The sequence below is a fragment of the Chrysochloris asiatica genome, unplaced genomic scaffold (assembly GCF_000296735.1).
Source record: "Chrysochloris asiatica unplaced genomic scaffold, ChrAsi1.0 scaffold00064, whole genome shotgun sequence".
Taxonomy (NCBI): Eukaryota; Metazoa; Chordata; class Mammalia; order Afrosoricida; family Chrysochloridae; genus Chrysochloris; species Chrysochloris asiatica.
This window is the reverse complement of record NW_006408582.1, coordinates 5,830,641-5,848,115: the sequence shown is the minus strand read 5'-3', so window position 1 is coordinate 5,848,115 and position 17,475 is coordinate 5,830,641. Positions and strand designations below refer to the sequence as shown.

At 39.3% G+C, this 17,475-nt stretch overlaps 1 pseudogene; it reads right to left on the bottom strand.

The window, feature by feature from the left end:
* Window positions 1-1,757: 1,757 nt before the first annotated feature.
* LOC102811896 lies at window positions 1,758-6,298 on the bottom strand (annotated as a pseudogene).
* Window positions 6,299-17,475: the final 11,177 nt, after the last annotated feature.

Sequence of the window (17,475 nt, the reverse complement as noted above, 5' to 3'; positions counted from 1 at the left end):
ATTCAGCATATAAAGAAAATAACCACATTATTGTACTGATTGATGCAGACAGAGCCTTTGATAAAATCCAACATCTATTCTTGATAAAAGCTCTCAAGAAAGTAGGAATTAAAGGGAAATTCCTAAGCGTAATTAAAAGTATACATCCAAATCCAACAGCCAGAATTACTCTTAATGGAGAGACACTGAAGGCATTCCCTTTACGAACAGGAACTAGACAAGGATGCCTTTTATTACCACTCCTATGCAATATTATGTTAGAAGTCTTAGCAAGAGGTATAAGGCAAGTCAGGGAAATTAAAGGCATCCCAATAGGCAAAGAAGAAATAAAACTATATTTGCAGATGATATGATCTTATATGTAGAAAGCCCCAAAGAGTAAACAAAAAAATTATTGGAACTCATTGAAAGATTTAGCAAAGTGTAGGGTATAAGATCAATATACAAAAATCAGTGTGTTCCTGTATACACAACAATTGTGATGTTTTGTTGTGTTGCCAAGACTGGGCAGTGTTTTGTTCTGCTGTTCACTATGAGTCGATACTGACTCAATGGCACCTAACAACAACAACAACCTTCCTCTGTACTAATAAAGACAGCTCTGAAAAGGAAATTAGGAAAACAATACCATTTACAACAGCTACCCAAAAGATAAAATACTTAGGAATAAATCTAACTAGAGAGACAAAAGACCTACCTAAAGAATACTACAAAACACTGCTACAAGAAACTATAAAACGATTTATGAAACAGGAAAAATATACTTTGCTCTTGGATAAGAAGACTTAACATTTTGAAAATGTCAGTACTACCCAAAACAGTCTACAGATATAATGCAATCCCAACCCAGATTCCAACATCATTCTTTAGAGAAATGTACAAAATGATCATGAACTCTGTATGGAGAGGAAAGAGACCTCAGATAAGCAAAGCACTGCTCAATAAGAACAAAGTTGGAGGCCTCTTGCTCCCTGATCTCAACAATTACTATACAATCACAATAGTCAAAACAGCCTGATACAACTACAATGAAAAACTCAAAGATCAATGGGGTCAAATTGAAAACCCATAAGTAAATCCATCCACATACAGTCAATCTTTTTTTTTTTAAGCCATAAGTAACTTTAAGTGAATGAGAACAATAATGATTTCTGCTTACAGTCATCTGTACTTTCAAAAGAAAATTGTATGCAATGGTGTTAAACATTTCAAGGTAAATGTTTATTTAAATTCACAACATCCCTGTTGGTCTTTCACCTAAAGAGAAATATACTTCAGCTGTCTACAATTTGCTAACAACTATGATTTAGTCTTGTTTACCCCATCACATGTGACAACTACATGTAAGAAAGTCACCTAGACATGCATTAACACAAACAGGTTATGTTCTTTTCCCAGGTTAAAATAAACAGCTTGTTTCCAACTAGTTTACCAGTCCTTGCCTCCATACCTAAATTTCAAGCAAGTCTAGTAAATTCAGTCTTAGTGTCTTATTAAAAAAATATGTCTTATTCAGACATATTTAGAAATGAAGCAGTTCAAATCAATACTGTTTTAGCTGAGAGATTTTAAATAAAGCAAATTATTTTAGGTAATGAATGCTAAATATAGCATCTATTTGGCTTAAAAGTAGAGGTGCATGTCTTTCATTGAAAAGCAATGAAAGACATGCACGTCTACTAGCAGATTTAGTACTCTGACCAAGTAAGACATCAACTTCTTTTAAAATATGCTTCATGCATGGTACTGATGTTTTCTTAAATGTAAATTATAATACAGTATTTCCTTTTTGAACTTGAATGGGAACCAGAATGAGATGATCTGGAAGATGACCTGTGGTGCCTGGGTAAGCAGTGGTGTACCGTAGGACCTGGCACTGAGCTCCGAGCTGTGCAGTGTTTTCACAAATCGCCTGGCTTTCTGGTGACTTGATCTTGTTGGTCTTTTTTGTGATTACCAGATGAAGAAGACTTCTCTTTCTGCCCCTCTCAGGAGAAGGTGATGAACTTGAATAAGATCTTTTTCGGGGCCAAAAGAGCCCCTGTGGGACCTGGAGCTGAATCTTGATTTCGACCCACATATTGTTCTCTGGAGCTGGAACGAGATTTTGACTGTGAACTGGAAGAACTTCTTGAACAGAACCTTTAACTTGAGGAGGGAGGCTGAACGTGATGAAGATCATGAATGTGAAGAATGAGAGTTTGAATGACTCATCTATTGGATTTCTTTTTATTATTATCTTTGTCTTCACTGGCATCAAGATTATATTTTGAGAGAGATCAGCATCATCTTCATCCTCATCCAATTTATATTTAGAAAGATCTTCATTCTCATCCTCTTCTCCCTCTGATTCTTTATCTTCAGCGTCCTTTAAAATAGACTCATCTCTTCTTTTTATGTCCAAACTCATAATATTTACCATCAGATTCTTCTCTTTCTATGTATTCAACATTTTCTCTTTCATTAAAACCACCACCATATCCTGTTCTTTCTTCTAATTTAGCATACTTTGGAGTATTGCACATGTTACATTCTGATCTTCTGACCCAGTTCACATTACTGCAAGTTTTACACTGTCGATCATTAGCACTAAACAGGCCTCGACTCTTTTCTGAAACTGTCTTTCCTATTTCAGTGCCCCCAGTTTTCACCATCTTGGCTTCAGTTGTTTTCTCCTATCCACATTGATTACAGCTGGTTATTCTAGCAAAATTTACATTTCCACATTTTTTGTCAGGGCAAATTCAATCCCTGTCACTGACTCAAAAATTCTTGGTCACCGTCTTGGCCACCAACACTACAGCAACCCGCAGCTACCTCAATTGATCGAAGGGTCAAAACACATTAAATGGGGAGATAGATTTGCAGAAGATTGAAACAAGACCCATATTTCACACCATATGCAAAAACTAACTCAACATGAATCTAGAACTGTAAATACCATCAATGAAAACCTAGGGACAAACTTAAAGGTCTAGTACATGGCATATATACACTATCAAACATTACAAAAAATATACAAACAGTAGATAACAAAATAGATGAGTGGGACCTCCTAAAAATTAGAAATTTATGTGCATCAAAAGATTTTTCCAAAAGAGTAAAAAGGGAGCCCACACACTGGGAATTTTTTTTTTGCAATGATGTATCAGACAAGGGACTAATATCTTAAATTTATAGACAGTTGCAACACCTTTACAAGAAAAAGACAAACTGCCCAATTTAAAAAATGGGCACAGGACATGAACAGACACTTCACCAAAGAAGATGTCCAGGCAGCCAAATATATGAAGAAATGTTCATGATCATTAGCCATTAGAAAGATGCAAATAACAACAATTAAATATCATCTCACACCAACAATAACAGCAAAGTTCACAAAAACAGAAAACAACAAATGCTGGTGAGGGTGTGAAGAGACTACGACCATCTTACATTGCTGGTGGGATTCTAAAATGGCTCAACCACTCTGGAAATAGAAACATCTTATGACCCAGTAATTCTCTGTACTTGATATATATCCACAAGAAATATGAGTCAGGACACAACTAGATATATGAACACTGATGTTCATCACAACACTATTCACAATAGCAAAAAGATGGAGACATCCCATGTCCAACAATGGAAGAATGGATAAGCAAACTTTGGTACATACACACAATGGAATACTATGTAAACTTGAAGAATAATGATGAATTTTTGAAACACCTTATACTTTGGATAAACATAGAGGACGTTATGCTGAGAGGGCAAATATTGTATGAGACCATTATTGTAAAAGCTTAAGAAAAGGTTTCCAGATTAAAAGAAATAGTCTTTGATGGTTAGCAGGGGCAGGAGGGAAGGGAGAGTAATTCACTGGCTAAAGGGTAGGCACATGGTAGATCAGGTGATGAGGAGGGCAGTATATAAGGAGGGGGAGGGCTATATACAAGAAGAGGGAGGGTGGTAGAAAAATAATGAAGATAGGTGAAGCTACAGGGAGGTATGCATGGGCTAAAGGGGATAGAGGTAAATAGTGATGTATACACAATCTTGAAACAATGGTGTTCTGTGCATAGATACATGGATTGAGACATAGGCTGAATGGGTAAGGGAGGGAGTGTGGGATATCTATCGATATATAAATATATAGATAGATATATTTATATATCGATAGATATATTTATATATCCCACAAATATATAAGTTTAAAAGAAAGAAAAAAAAGTCTTTGATGGCTGTTGGGGTGGGAAGGAAAGGAGAGTAGTTCACTGGTTATAGGGTGGTGGTGTGTTGTAGAGTTGGTTCCGACTCCTAGTGACCCTGTATAGGGTTTCTAAGGCTGTAAATCTTTACGGGAGCAGAAAGCCTTATTTCTCTTTCGCCTGCAGAATGGCTGGTAATTTCGAACTTTAGCTAACCTTGAGGTTAGCAGCCTGACTCGTAACCCTTATGCTACCAGAGCTCCTTGGGTAGACCCACATTAACTTGGGTGACAGCAAGGGCAATATACAAGAAGAGAGAGGTTGGCAGAAGTATTCTGAAGACAGTGAAGACACAGGGGGATATGCAAGGACTAAAATGGATAGAGGTGAATAGTGATATATATACAACCTTGGAAAAACAATACTCTGTGGGGAGATACATGGACAGAGACACAGGCTGAATGACTATGGGAAGCAGAATAGAATGTGTGTATATGCATATGTATGTTATGCTTTTATATACACATATATGTGTATATGTATGTGTGTGTATTCACATGTTGTTGTTGTTAAGTGCCGTCAAGTCAGCTCCAACTAATAGCAACCCTGTAGCAACCCTGTATTGTGTTTCTGAGGAGTGGCTGGTGAATTTGAACTGCTGACCTTATGATTCAAAGGATCTCGCAGTCCAGTGCTTATAATTCAGTGCCATACCAGGATTCCATGTACGTGTGTATATCTATCTATATATTTATATACATAAATATATATGTGTATAGATATGTTGTTAGGTACCATAGAGTTGGTACCGACCCATAGCGACCTTATGCATAGCAGAATGAAACACTGCGCGATCCTGGGCCAACTATATATAAATGTATACATTTATATGTCCCACAGATATACAAGAATGTGAAAGGAAATTGGTAAATGAGTCTTTACCTTTCCTGTAAACACCTCTGTAAATGTAGTGGTGCATACAGTGGGTAAAATAATGAAAATTATTATTATTATTATTCAATATTTTCAAACATCTTAAGGCAATGAGTAGCTGACCCTGGGGGCTCAGGACCATAGATAGTTTCAAGGGACACCATGGTCAACTGGCACAACATAGTCCACAAAGACAATGTTCTGCATCCTACTTTGGTGAGTAGCATCCGAGATATTAAAAGGTCATGAACAATCATCTAAGGTATAGCTACTGGTGGCTCTATGTGTAGAAGAAAGAAGAGTCATCAGAATTGAAGATGCTTGGAATCAGTTAGTCCAAAGGACAAATGGAACATGTGAAGTTTTTCTGTAAAGGGCCAAATAGTAAATATTTTGGACTTTGAGGGCTATATGGTTTCTGTCACTGTTTATCAAGAAAGGTGCTCTAGATAATGTATAACCAAATGGGTGGGGTTAGGTTCCAATTTTCTTTATTTATGAAAATAGTGGACTTACCTTGTCCCAAGAGCGTTAATTTGCTGACCCCTGATCTCACCCTGTAACCAGATCAGGCTACAGAAGACTTAGAGACTCATAATACAGTATAAAAGAGGTTTATTAGCGAAAGAATACCTGCAGGGGAGACATGCTAAGGACAGCATCTTTCGCCACGCTCACAGCCTGACATGTATGTATATACAGTGAGATTTTTTCTATAATGGAAATTGTTTCGCTTTCAGAAAGGAGACAGGTTTTCCTGTTTGCACTCTGGTGGGTCACTTCCACCTTTCCTTTTTCCCATGCTGCGCAACGCTTCTGGCGTCCATAAGGGATTTCAAGGTGGATTCCGTTGCAGAGGCATCTGGAATACTTGACATAACCAGTTTTGTGCCTGCGCTAAAAGCTGGTTAAGGGGGAGGTTAATGTGTTGTTGATGGTTTACAGCCCCCACTAGATTGTTGACTAGGAGGAAGAGCTCACAAGCCCCGCTGGGTTCCAGACACACAAGGAGATACTTTTTTCCCCGTTTTATCTCGTTTATATCCTGCCTGCTTGACAAGGAGATAGATTCTATCTCTTGTCCATATCCTGTTCCTCTGTTCTTTGTATTTGGAGGTTGATTTTATGGTTTTATTGATCTTTTTCCGATGTCGTTTTTTCGCTGCCCTAGTCATTTTCCTCAGTTGTTTTCCTCCTGTTTTCTTATCCTAATAACCCAACAGATGATAAAATGGAGGTCAGTTAACGTGACGCAAAGTCAGAATTGCAAGCTCCATTTCTTTGAGTCTTACAGAAGGGCCCTTTTTATTAGAGCACACCCACTGTGGCTGAGTCAGCTCCAGCCCATAGAACCCCTATAGGACAGAGGAGAACTGCTCCCTAGGATTTCAGAAGCTATTAATCTTTATGGAAGCAGACTGCCTCATCTTTCTCTCACAAAGTGACTAATGGATTTGAATCCCCAGCCACCTTGTGGTGAGCAGCCCACATACTTAACCCAATATGCCTCTAGATTCTCAAAGTTTACTTTGCTTTAAAAATCACCTGGAATGAAGGTGGATTATGAAAAAGTGGCACATCAGGCCCAGAGATTCTGATTCAGTAAGTCTCAGGTAAGGCCCAGGAATCTGAATTTCAAAGAACAGGTGATTCTGATGCATACAATCCAAGGACCACACTTTGAAAATCGTTTCTCTACATCATGTATTCTTAAACCGTTAGGTAACAAGTAAATCCCATAGATCACAAATGGACAAATAAGCAGGTGGTTATGAATTGTTTTTAAGGCTTCCCTAGATTTCTCCCCTCCCCCTTTGCCTCAGAATCCCTTAGCTCTGCAACAGCTTGCTGTGCCATGGGGTGGGCAAGTGGGGAGTGTGCAGATACCTGCCAGCAAGCCTTGTAGGTGGGGTACAAATTTAGGGCGTGATGAGCAGCTTTCCTAATGAGCAGCACTTGTCTGACTAGAAGGGAGGAGCTCATTATTTGCCTTTGGCCCTGAGCCATCCCTTGGGGGATTGTAAATGAACGGATGCCACAAGGTTCCCATGTTCACCTCAGTGAAACAAGAGTGGAAAGATCATCAAAGCAACAGCTTAGTTCACACATTTTATTGAAGAGGGTCAGATTAACTGGAAGGAAGCTTATGGAGGCTGTTTTGCACAGAATTTTCACACTTGATCTATTCCTTTCTTCCTCAACCCATTACCCCTGCCCAGCCCACCTTGATCCCTTGAATGGGGTCATTGTTTGCTCCAAGTCATCCAAAATAAAGCTTCTGTTCTTTTGAGCAACACCCTCTTGCCACCTCCCCCACCACACCCCCCAAGATGCATAAGAAATATAACCCCTATGAAAACAACAAAAGGTTAAGAATACTGTGTTCAGAATCCCTATTCCTGTAAAGGGGCTGGCCTAATCCAGAAACTTCATTTCTTATAGTATTCCTTTAAACTCCATACCACCCTAATATACCTTTTTTTTTTTTTTTGGTAGCTAGCTCTGCATCTCTTGGTAAGAACTCTAGATGAAAACTCTAGAATCAAGTCTACATATTTGGAGTGAAAAGTTACATTGGAGGATAAACTAGAATTTATGAAACACATCTCCAAAATGCCTTGCTGGACCATCCCAAGCAGATACTTCAAGGAAACGGAAAAGGCTTAGGATAAAGATCAGATGTAGGTACTTTAGGTGAATGATTTCTACATAGAGATCCACCTTCTTTATAAAAACAAACTATACCGAAGTACAAAAAATGAAATTCCTTTCACTGTCCCACTGTTTCTGTAGCCTACGTGTACTAGAAAAGTTCATCTTTTGGGAAATCTTTTCTAGAATCCTACTGGCCCCTGGACCATTTCTGAGTTGACATTGTATTGATTCAAAAACCCCTGTTTTCATCTATTCAAATCCCTTCATTGTACAATGAGGAAATGGGGTCTTGAGAGGTAAATGACTTGCTGAGATAACTCTGCATTTAATCCAAAATTTAGGCTTCAGCTCTTAAGTGAGCATCTCACTGTAATGAGCACTGTTGATTGTTGAACGTTTTTCCTGATAATATTCCAATAACTGGCCACTGAGAATCCAAGTAAACTGTAGGCATCAATTTTCCAGTTGATGGTTGACTTTTGAACTCTTCCTTAGTCAGTGATTGAGGATGTTTCCATTCCATACTCTGCCATTTACTCTCAAGGAGGCTCGTAGTGATGAATCCATGTCTAGTCACCCATGACATTTTTTTTTAAAGAAACATTTTACCTTCCTTTGAGTATCGGTGCAAATTTTGTTTGCAGATGTCCAAACACTTTTGTTTGTGCTCTTCTGTGAGTTGTTTCAGTACCCATTTTGTACAAACTTTTCCAAACTCAAGTCTGTCGTGAATTACTTCATAGGCAGACCCATGGCTGATTTGAAAATGATTTGTCACATAATCCACTGTCACTCATTTATTTGACAGAAAACATTTCACGTGCACACTCAATGTTGTCATCAGCCATGGACATGGACAGTCATTTTAATACAGCCAGAGTGTGGATAATTTTTTACTCAACTCGTATATGAGTATACATGTTGTAGTTGTTTGGTGCCTTCAAGTCAGTACAGACTCATAGTGACCTTATGCACAACAGGATGAAACACTGCTAGGTCCTGTGCCAATCTCACAATCGCTGTTACACTTGAGTCCATTGCTGCTGCCACTGTGTGAATGCTTCTCGTTAGGGGTCTTCCTCTTTTTTGTTGACCCTTCACTTTACCAAGCATTATAGCCTTCTCTAGGAACTGGCGGTGGTGGTGGTGGTTATATATGTGGACTTGGTTCCGACTCATAGCAACCCTGTACAGGGTTTCCGAGCCTGTAAATCTTTATGGAAGCAGAAAGCCTCATCTTTCTCCTGAGGAACAGCTGGTAGTTTGGAACTGCTGACCCTGAGGTTAGCAGCCTGATTCGTAACCACTATGCTACAAGAGCTGATAATATGTCTGAAGAGATGAAGTATGGCCATCCTAGCTTCTAAGGAGTATTCTGGCTGTATTTCTTGCAACACAGATTTGTTTGTTCTTTTGAGGGGGCTGCAAAAAGTTTGTGGAAAATACCATTATCTTTTCATTCCATTTTCCACAAACTTTTTGAAACCCCATCATACATGCCTGTTTTATAGAAAAGAGTTCATTGTTTCTTAAAGTGTTAAGAAGCATTTGTCGGAGAACAAACAAGATGGCGGAGAGAGTGGAAGTGCAGTAAGGCGCTCTGTCGGCAACAACACAGAATACCAGACCAAGCAGGTTCAGGGGATGGTCCCAGAACTCTGAACCACATACAAAGGAATATTTAGAAAGTAGCAAGGCTTACAGCTAGGGGTATTTGTAGCAGAAGAAAGAAATCCATTGCTTTCTAATTCAAGATGCTCAGCTGTTCCTGGAGCCACCATCTTGGGCAAGACCAAGCAGGGGAAGAATCAGAGCAGCCACAGACGCCTGACAGAACCACAGAGATAAAGGTCTGGACACGTTTTTTATTTGATATCTGTTCATTGGTCTCTCGCTGTCTGCACACCTCCACTCTGGTGACTAGAAGGGGTGCCTGAGTGAATGGACACCCCACCCTCACCCACGGAGGGTTCTACTACCCATGTGCACAGATCTCCTCAAAATTTAAAGTGACAGTTTCCACTTAAAACCAAACTGCAGCATAAAACGGCCCCAGCCGGCCCTGCACTATTTATCACTAGGGAAAAGGCCTGAACAGGGATTGTGGAGAGGGGCAGACAGACTAAAAAGGAAATAGGCCAAAAATTAAATCCCGAGTTACATCATAATGACCAACAGTGGCATCTTGAAATTTCTCAGGAAGAAGAGCAAGAAAGGAAGCCCATCTTCTGATCATATCTAGCTGGAGGCAATCAGAAAGCATAGAAAATACCAAAAGACACACCCATCTAAGTTTTAAGGCCACTGAATAGGTTAAAAAAAAAAAAAAAAAGAAGCAGATGAACATATCAGCACATGTCCAGAAACAAGATAAAGTGACTGAGGCACATGAGCTGGAAGTAGACCTACGCTCCAAACTGGAAGATGGGCAGGCTTTGGAAATGCCTGAGAAGGAATTCAGAAAAATGATTATAAAATGTATCAAAACACTATACAATGGAGTTGAGAAAAATAAGGAAGAAGTCAGGAAAGCACTACAGAAACAATCAAATAAGATAGATACAGCATTGGAAACAATTCAAAACCTACAGAAAGTGGTCCAAACAATTAATAATAGAATATCAGAAATGGACAATACACTGAAAGGGCAAAGGAGTAGAATTGAAGATATCGAAGCTAGAATTAGTGAGCTAGAAGATAAATCTCTCAATACCACTAAGCTAGAAAAGCAAACACAGAAAATGATTTAAAAATCTGAAAAGGTCTAATATTCATGTTGGACAACGTGAAGAGGAATAACATAAGAATTATCAGCATTCCAGAGAAGGAAGAATCACACAAGCCCACAGAGGAGACAGTTGAAGAGCTTCTGGTAGAAAAATTTCCTAATATCCTGTAAAGCAAAAAGGTAAGTATTGAAGAAGCTCAACAAACCCCAGGAAGGATGGACCCTAAAAGACAATCACCAAGACATATAATAATCAAACTCTCCAAAATCAAAGATAAGGACAGAATCTGGAAAGCAGCTAGGGAAAAGAGAAGTGTAACATACAAAGGCAAGCAAATCAGATTATGTTAGGATCTCTCAACAGAAACTATGCAGGCAAGAAGGCAATGGGGAGACATATATAAAACCCTGGAAGAAAAAACTGCCAACCAAGAATCCTCTACCCAGAAAATCTTTCAATCAAATATGATGGTGTAATCAAAATATTCCAGGATAAACAGAAGCTAAGGGATTTTTCCAAAGCCAACCCTGCTATGAAAAACATCCTAAACGAAGTTCTGTGGATTGAGAACCAACAAGAACTGACAACAGCTAGAGAATGACATACGTGGCAGCATCACCCTGAACTCAGTTGACAAATGAAAGAGTCAAGAACAGAATAATATTATCAGAACAGAGAATCTGGGAGGTCAGTATATGATCAAAACAATTACAACGTGAAAGAAGGTAAACACAGAGGAACAGAGATCCAGGTGGTGATGGTGGGAAGGTCAGGTGGATTACAGGATAAAATAGACTCTCTTAAATGGAGGGAAGAGTTAATGGAATATAAGGTAACCACAACAGTGGAGTTGGGGTGTGGGTTTAGTTCAGGTGTTGGGAAGGGCAATACGAGAACAGGGAGGAGGCAGAAGAACAAGATAGATATGGGAACACTGAGACAGGTTTGCATAGCCTAAGAAGTAAATAGTGATATGTGCTCAACTTTGGAACAACAGGGCTCTGTGATACAGAGATCTAGGCAGAGCTTGAAGAGGGAAAATAATTGACTGTCTTATAAATATTGGTTTCCCTTGCCTACTATTGTAAAATAGACACTTGAGTGGGATAGAAAGGAATATTGGGAAACATGATTACAGAAAACTCGTACGCCCGTCTTCAACCTATAACTCATTGAAATACCTAAAAACGGTTCTAGAACTTGCCCAGTGAAATAGGTCTCTTGCAAAGCCTTTGCAGAGTATAGGGCCTTAGGTAGAATCCTGAGTCCCATCCATAACCTTATGAGGTGGTACATTCCCACTAGCAAAGACAAGCTGACCAGCTTGGAACAGCTAGAACAACAGAAGATACATCTTCAAAGAAAGATCATCAGGAAAAGCCCAAAATAAAAATGTCAGCGTGACTGGCTACTATAAGAATAAGCAAGCTGTTCGCCAGGAAGCCATCAAGGTAAGCAATCAAGTTTCTTGAGGACAAACTCCCCTAAGACTGAAACTCAAAGGGAACACACAAACAGGCATGTAAGGTTGCTAGTGACCACACTGGTCTACTGGTGAGTGGAAGAGGGGGAAAGGCAGCAATGAAGAAATGGGCTGAGTTCAACCACAGTCCTTTGGCTCCCATTGATCTGGAGATGAGAGAGAGAAGAGGAAGGGCTGGTTGCTCCAAAGTGTGGTGAGACCTGAGGATACTTGAGCCCATGGACAAGGACATAGCCACAGAGGGCTAGAGCTGAGAGTGAAGCATCCAGCTGAAATGAAGCGAGGGGAAATGCACAAGGACACCCAAACTTGCAATAGTACCCATTTGACCTAGCCTAGACGGCTTGATAATCAGAACTCGACTAGAGAAAGATTACCAAAAAAAAAAAAAGAAAAAAATTTTTTATCAAGGAAAAAAGGGTAAATTGCTACAATTTGATGAACCTGACTTATACTCATGGAGGTAGTAACTCTAAATACCAACAGAGAGGGAAGGAGTCTTCACATCAAGTATCAATGCTATCCCCTCTGTACACAAGGTAAATAGGGATGAGCAACTAAGACATTGGCTGCCTAAAATGAGGGGGCGGTAAAGGCACGAAGTTACTGGCTTACAAGGTTTCAAGAGGGAGTTTAAGAGTATGGGGGGAAAGAAAGAGTCTCCACTGAATGGTTTTCATCTTGTGTAGATGGGTCTGGTGAAGAGAGATGGGAATAAGATTCGTAAAATTCAATAGTGAATAATTGTTATCATGACTAACTGTGATTGTCACAATTGTATAGGTAGAAGGTTTGTAACAAAATCAGGGGAGTGGTTACTCTTACAGTCCAGAAACAGAGGGCTTTAGGACCATCAAGGGAGAAGAGCACAAGCGGAATGCAGGACCTTATCCAGAGAAACAGCAGTGCCAGAGATGGAGGCAGAGATGGGGTCATGTAGAGGGGGAGTAGCTGAAGACTCTAGATTCAAGGGAAGAGAGGGACTAAGAGCTGGTGGCCAGGAAGCAGACTTGCAGAATGTGTCCTTTGGAGATGTAAATTGTACATATGCCTGTTTTTTGTTTTTGTATTTTTAAAAGACATAAAGTGGATAGAGAGAAATACTGTTAACTGATGGTGGGTTATAATCATTGTAATGAAGCAAGGTGTATGATTTATTGAATGTAAAACTGATGATCTGCCCTGTAAACTTTCACTCAATCCATAATTAAAACGCTTTTTTTAAAAAACAACAACAACAACAAACATTTGTCTTGATTTTCCTCCTTTCTGAATCTCTCTCTCTGCTCCTTGAGATAATATAGTGGTTACATGTCGAGCTGCCAACCTCAAGGTCAGCAGTTCAAACCAACCAGCGGTTTAAAAGATTTACAGCCTTGGAAACCCTGTGCAGGGTCACTATGAGTCAGAACTAATTCCATGCTACTTAACAACAACAACACCAATACTGTTAATACTCACTCTTGTACTACAACCATCCTCCTGCCTCCCAGGCATCTCTGTTCACCTTTGGTTTCTTTTTTCATACTGTGCAGAATTTGTTCTCTTTCTCTTCTTCTGTTCATCTTTGATTTTCATTCCCGTGCTATCATACTTTTTCTTTGTATGAACTGAGCTTACTATCAAACTGAATGCTAATAATTATTGGAATAAACAATATTCAGTAAATAAAGGATTAACCAAAAACAAAGCAGTTGCCTTATACTTGATTCCAACTTGTGGAAACCCCGTGTGTGCAGAGTAGAAATGCATTCCATAGAGTTTTTAAGGCTGTGAACTTTCAGAAGCAGATCACCAGGTCTTTCTTCCAAGGCACCTCAGGGATCAAACCACCAAAATTTTTATTTGTAATGGAGCATTTAACCTTTTGTGCCTGTGTCCCATAAAGGATTAACCTGTTAGCTTTGAGACAATTCTGACTCCAAGCTACCCTCTAGTTCAGAACAGAACTGTCCCCATAGGATTTCTTAGGCTGTAAATCTTTATGGAAGCAGATTGCCACATATTTCTCCCATGAAGTGACTGGTAGGTTAGAACTGCTGACCTTTTAGTTAGCAGCCAAGTGCTTAAACATGTGTTAGGATATTTTGCGTCTTAAAATTTTTCATGAAGGGAAGTTGTAGACTATTTCTTGCTTGCCTGTGACTCAATTGATTTTGCCCCTGTGAATCGACAGTTGTGGATGATCAATTTTCTACTATTGGTTTAGACATAGAGTGCACTAAGGCTCCCTCTAGTGTCACATTTTTAGGTTGCATATTACCTTTCTTATCAGGGAAAAGGAAAGAAAGTAAAATGGCAGGAAACCAGGACTTCAAACCTGTTTACTCCGGTTCAACCCCTTGCTGAGAATTTGGGTTTTCCCCCTAAAGGTACGGAATCATTTAACAAATCCCCAGGTGATCCAGAGCATCTTGTTAAAGTATATTCTGATTCAGTATATCTGGGGTGAAAATGCAAATTTTCAGCAGGGGTCAAAGTAGTTTGAAATCCTGCAAGACATTTCATGAGATCTGAGACCATAAATAGGATTCATTTTGGTCAGGCTAGAGCTCCTCGGAAACCTATAGAGCGTAGTTATGAGTCAGAACAAACTCAACAGCATTTAACAACAACAATAACAATTGTGATGTGAGAACAGGGTGTTGTTAGGTGCCGTAGAGTCGGTGAGACTCATAGCGACTTTATATGCACAACAGAAAGAACTCTGCTGCAGAAGAAGTTCAAGGAAGGGGTCTGACGCTATCATCTGAGAGACAGGTGACTGTTTGCTATTTACTTCAACAATTATAGAAAGCAGATCTTTGGCATTCACCAGTGCAGAATACAGTATCAATTTTAGTATTCTGATATTTTGGCATATCAGTATTCCGGTATGCTGTGGTATGTTTCAGTGCTCAAGTACTAATTTGTGTGTGTGTGTGTTGTTGTTGTTGTGGTTTTTAAGCATACAAAGTAAGTCAAAAAGTATTGCTACAAAATCATAGAAACCTTTATTAAACCGAAATATCAAAATGTGCAGCTAATGTTTCTTGACATATTCTCCATCTAGTCTTAGCTACTGCTGAAAGTGGTATTCCCACCTCTCTAACCCTTTCCCAAAGTCTTCTACACTCTGATTTACACCATGTTCTAACGCAGTTTTGGCATCCTCAAGGGACTCAAATCATGTTCCTTTCATTTTTCTTTGAGTTTTGGAACAAAACCAAGTCTGAAAGGACAAGACTAGATCTGCAGGGTGGGTGGGGTAAGGTTTTCCAACAAAGTTCTTGTAGGGCAGCCATTTCTACCCTTAAAGACTGAGCAGGTGCATTACCATAATGGGAAATGAAAAATTCCTTGATGTAACTTTTCCTGGCTTATTTCTCATCAATGTAGTTCTCATTTTTTCTTAAAACGTCTTCATAAAGGCCCCCATGCTCATCCTGTGTCCTTTGAGAAATTTACCAAGATTTACCCTCCATGGCACATAACAACAACAACAACGCTTTGGGATTCCCAAAAACGTTTACCGTGAGTTTCTGAGCCGACTTCTCTATCTTGGGTTCAACTGACCCAGCAGTTCCCTTGGGAATCCACTGTTTTGATTGGACATTTTGAAAAAATTTTGGAAGTGCTTACACCTTGATATGTATTTTTTTGGACACATTAAATTTTCAACTGGAGTAAAAGGTGTACGCTCTAGAAAATGTTATTTTATGCCTCTGAAATGTTCAAGAAGATACAGAAAAATAACTGATGAAGAATCTGTTGCAAGATTGAGTCTTAGTTTTCAAAAACTTTTGAAGAAGCAGAATATGAATAAGATTATTGAAATTGATACAAGTACCACTGTTAGAGTCTTCAACTGTATATGATAAAGATGATAAAACACCCAAAAGAAGCTATAATTCCAAGTCAATGTTTGCTGTCTCATACACACAAAATTGTTCTAAAATGATTTTTTTGTTGTTTTAGAAAACAGAATAGAAATTGTATTATTTAAAGATGAATTCTGAGGAATATTTGGAGATAACTTATAAACATAATTTTCTTACTATTCATTTAGCTAGCATTGAATCAGAAAAAGCTTTTTCAGCAATTAGGGAAATTCACACAAAAGACATTCATTACTGAATAATTATACTATTGGGGCTTTTTTGGTTTTGTTCATTCAAATGCATTTAATAGACTGTATAAACATTTTAGTCCCTTTTTCATATCTTTAGTGGGCCCAGGTAAAAGCATTATTTTCAAGGAAATAACTCAAGTAATAAAGTTGGATTCTAGAGTCAGACTGCTTGCTGGTTTGAATCTTTTTTTTTTTTTTGCAATGATTACAATCCCCTTCATGCATCATCATTCAACAGCATTTGCTTCCATTCCCTCTGTTTTTGTTTTGGATATACACCAAAGCACTCAGGAATACATAACCATTCAAACAACCCAAGGGCATACCTTGTAAGCCTGCCCACCGGCTGCCAGCACACAACCCCTCTCCCTCCCAGAGTCCAGAGTTCCCAGCTGCTCCATCTCTCAACATTATCATCTCTGCCTCTATCTCTGGCATCACTGCTTTTCTGGATAAGGTCCCACACTCTGCTCTTCTCCATTGATGGTCCCAGGGTTCTCCACTCCTGGACTACAAGATCAACCTTGCCACTCCTTTTGTTACAAAATGTCTACTTTTACATTTGAAACATTCACAATCAGTCCTGATAGCAATTATTCACTATCGAACCACAAGAGTCTTATCCCCATCTCCTTTCACCAGCCCTGTCCAGACAGGTTGGAAACCACTCAGTGGAGATTCTACCTTCCCCCACACCCTCTGAAACTAAGCTCCCTCTTGAAAACTTGTAAACCAATCACTTCATGCCTTTGTAACCCTCCCCACCCCCATTTTGGGTAGCCAATGTTTACCTGTGTACAGGTAGCCTGTCAACCCTGTGTACAGAGGGGGTGGTAATGATCCTTGTTATAAAGATTTGTTCCCTTTTTTAAGCTACTATATCTAAAAGTATAGGTCACGTTCATCAAATTTTAGTGGATTATACTTTTTTTCCTCTTCTTTATTCCTCTAGTCCACTTCTGAACATCCAGTCAAATGGTTACCATCTGCAAGTATGGGTGTTCTTGTGCATCTCCCCTCACTTCATATCATCAGCTGGACACTTCAGTCTCCGCTTTAGTCTTCTGTGACAATGTCCCTGTCCATAGGCTCAGGAGTCCCCAGCTCTCGCTATACTACTGGCCAACCAGGTTATCAATCCAGGTTGACAAGAGTCTATTGAATGTGGTAGGACTTAGCTCACAGCTTCATTGCTATTTTTCCTCCACTTCCCCTTATCAGTAGACCAATGTGGTCACCAGTAAGATTACATGCCTGCTTGTGTATTCCCTTTAAATTTCAGTCTTGGAAGGGGGTTTGCCCTGAGAGGACTTGATTGCTTGCCTTGATGGTTTCCCTGCAAACAACTTGCTTGTGCTTGTAGTAGTCATTCGG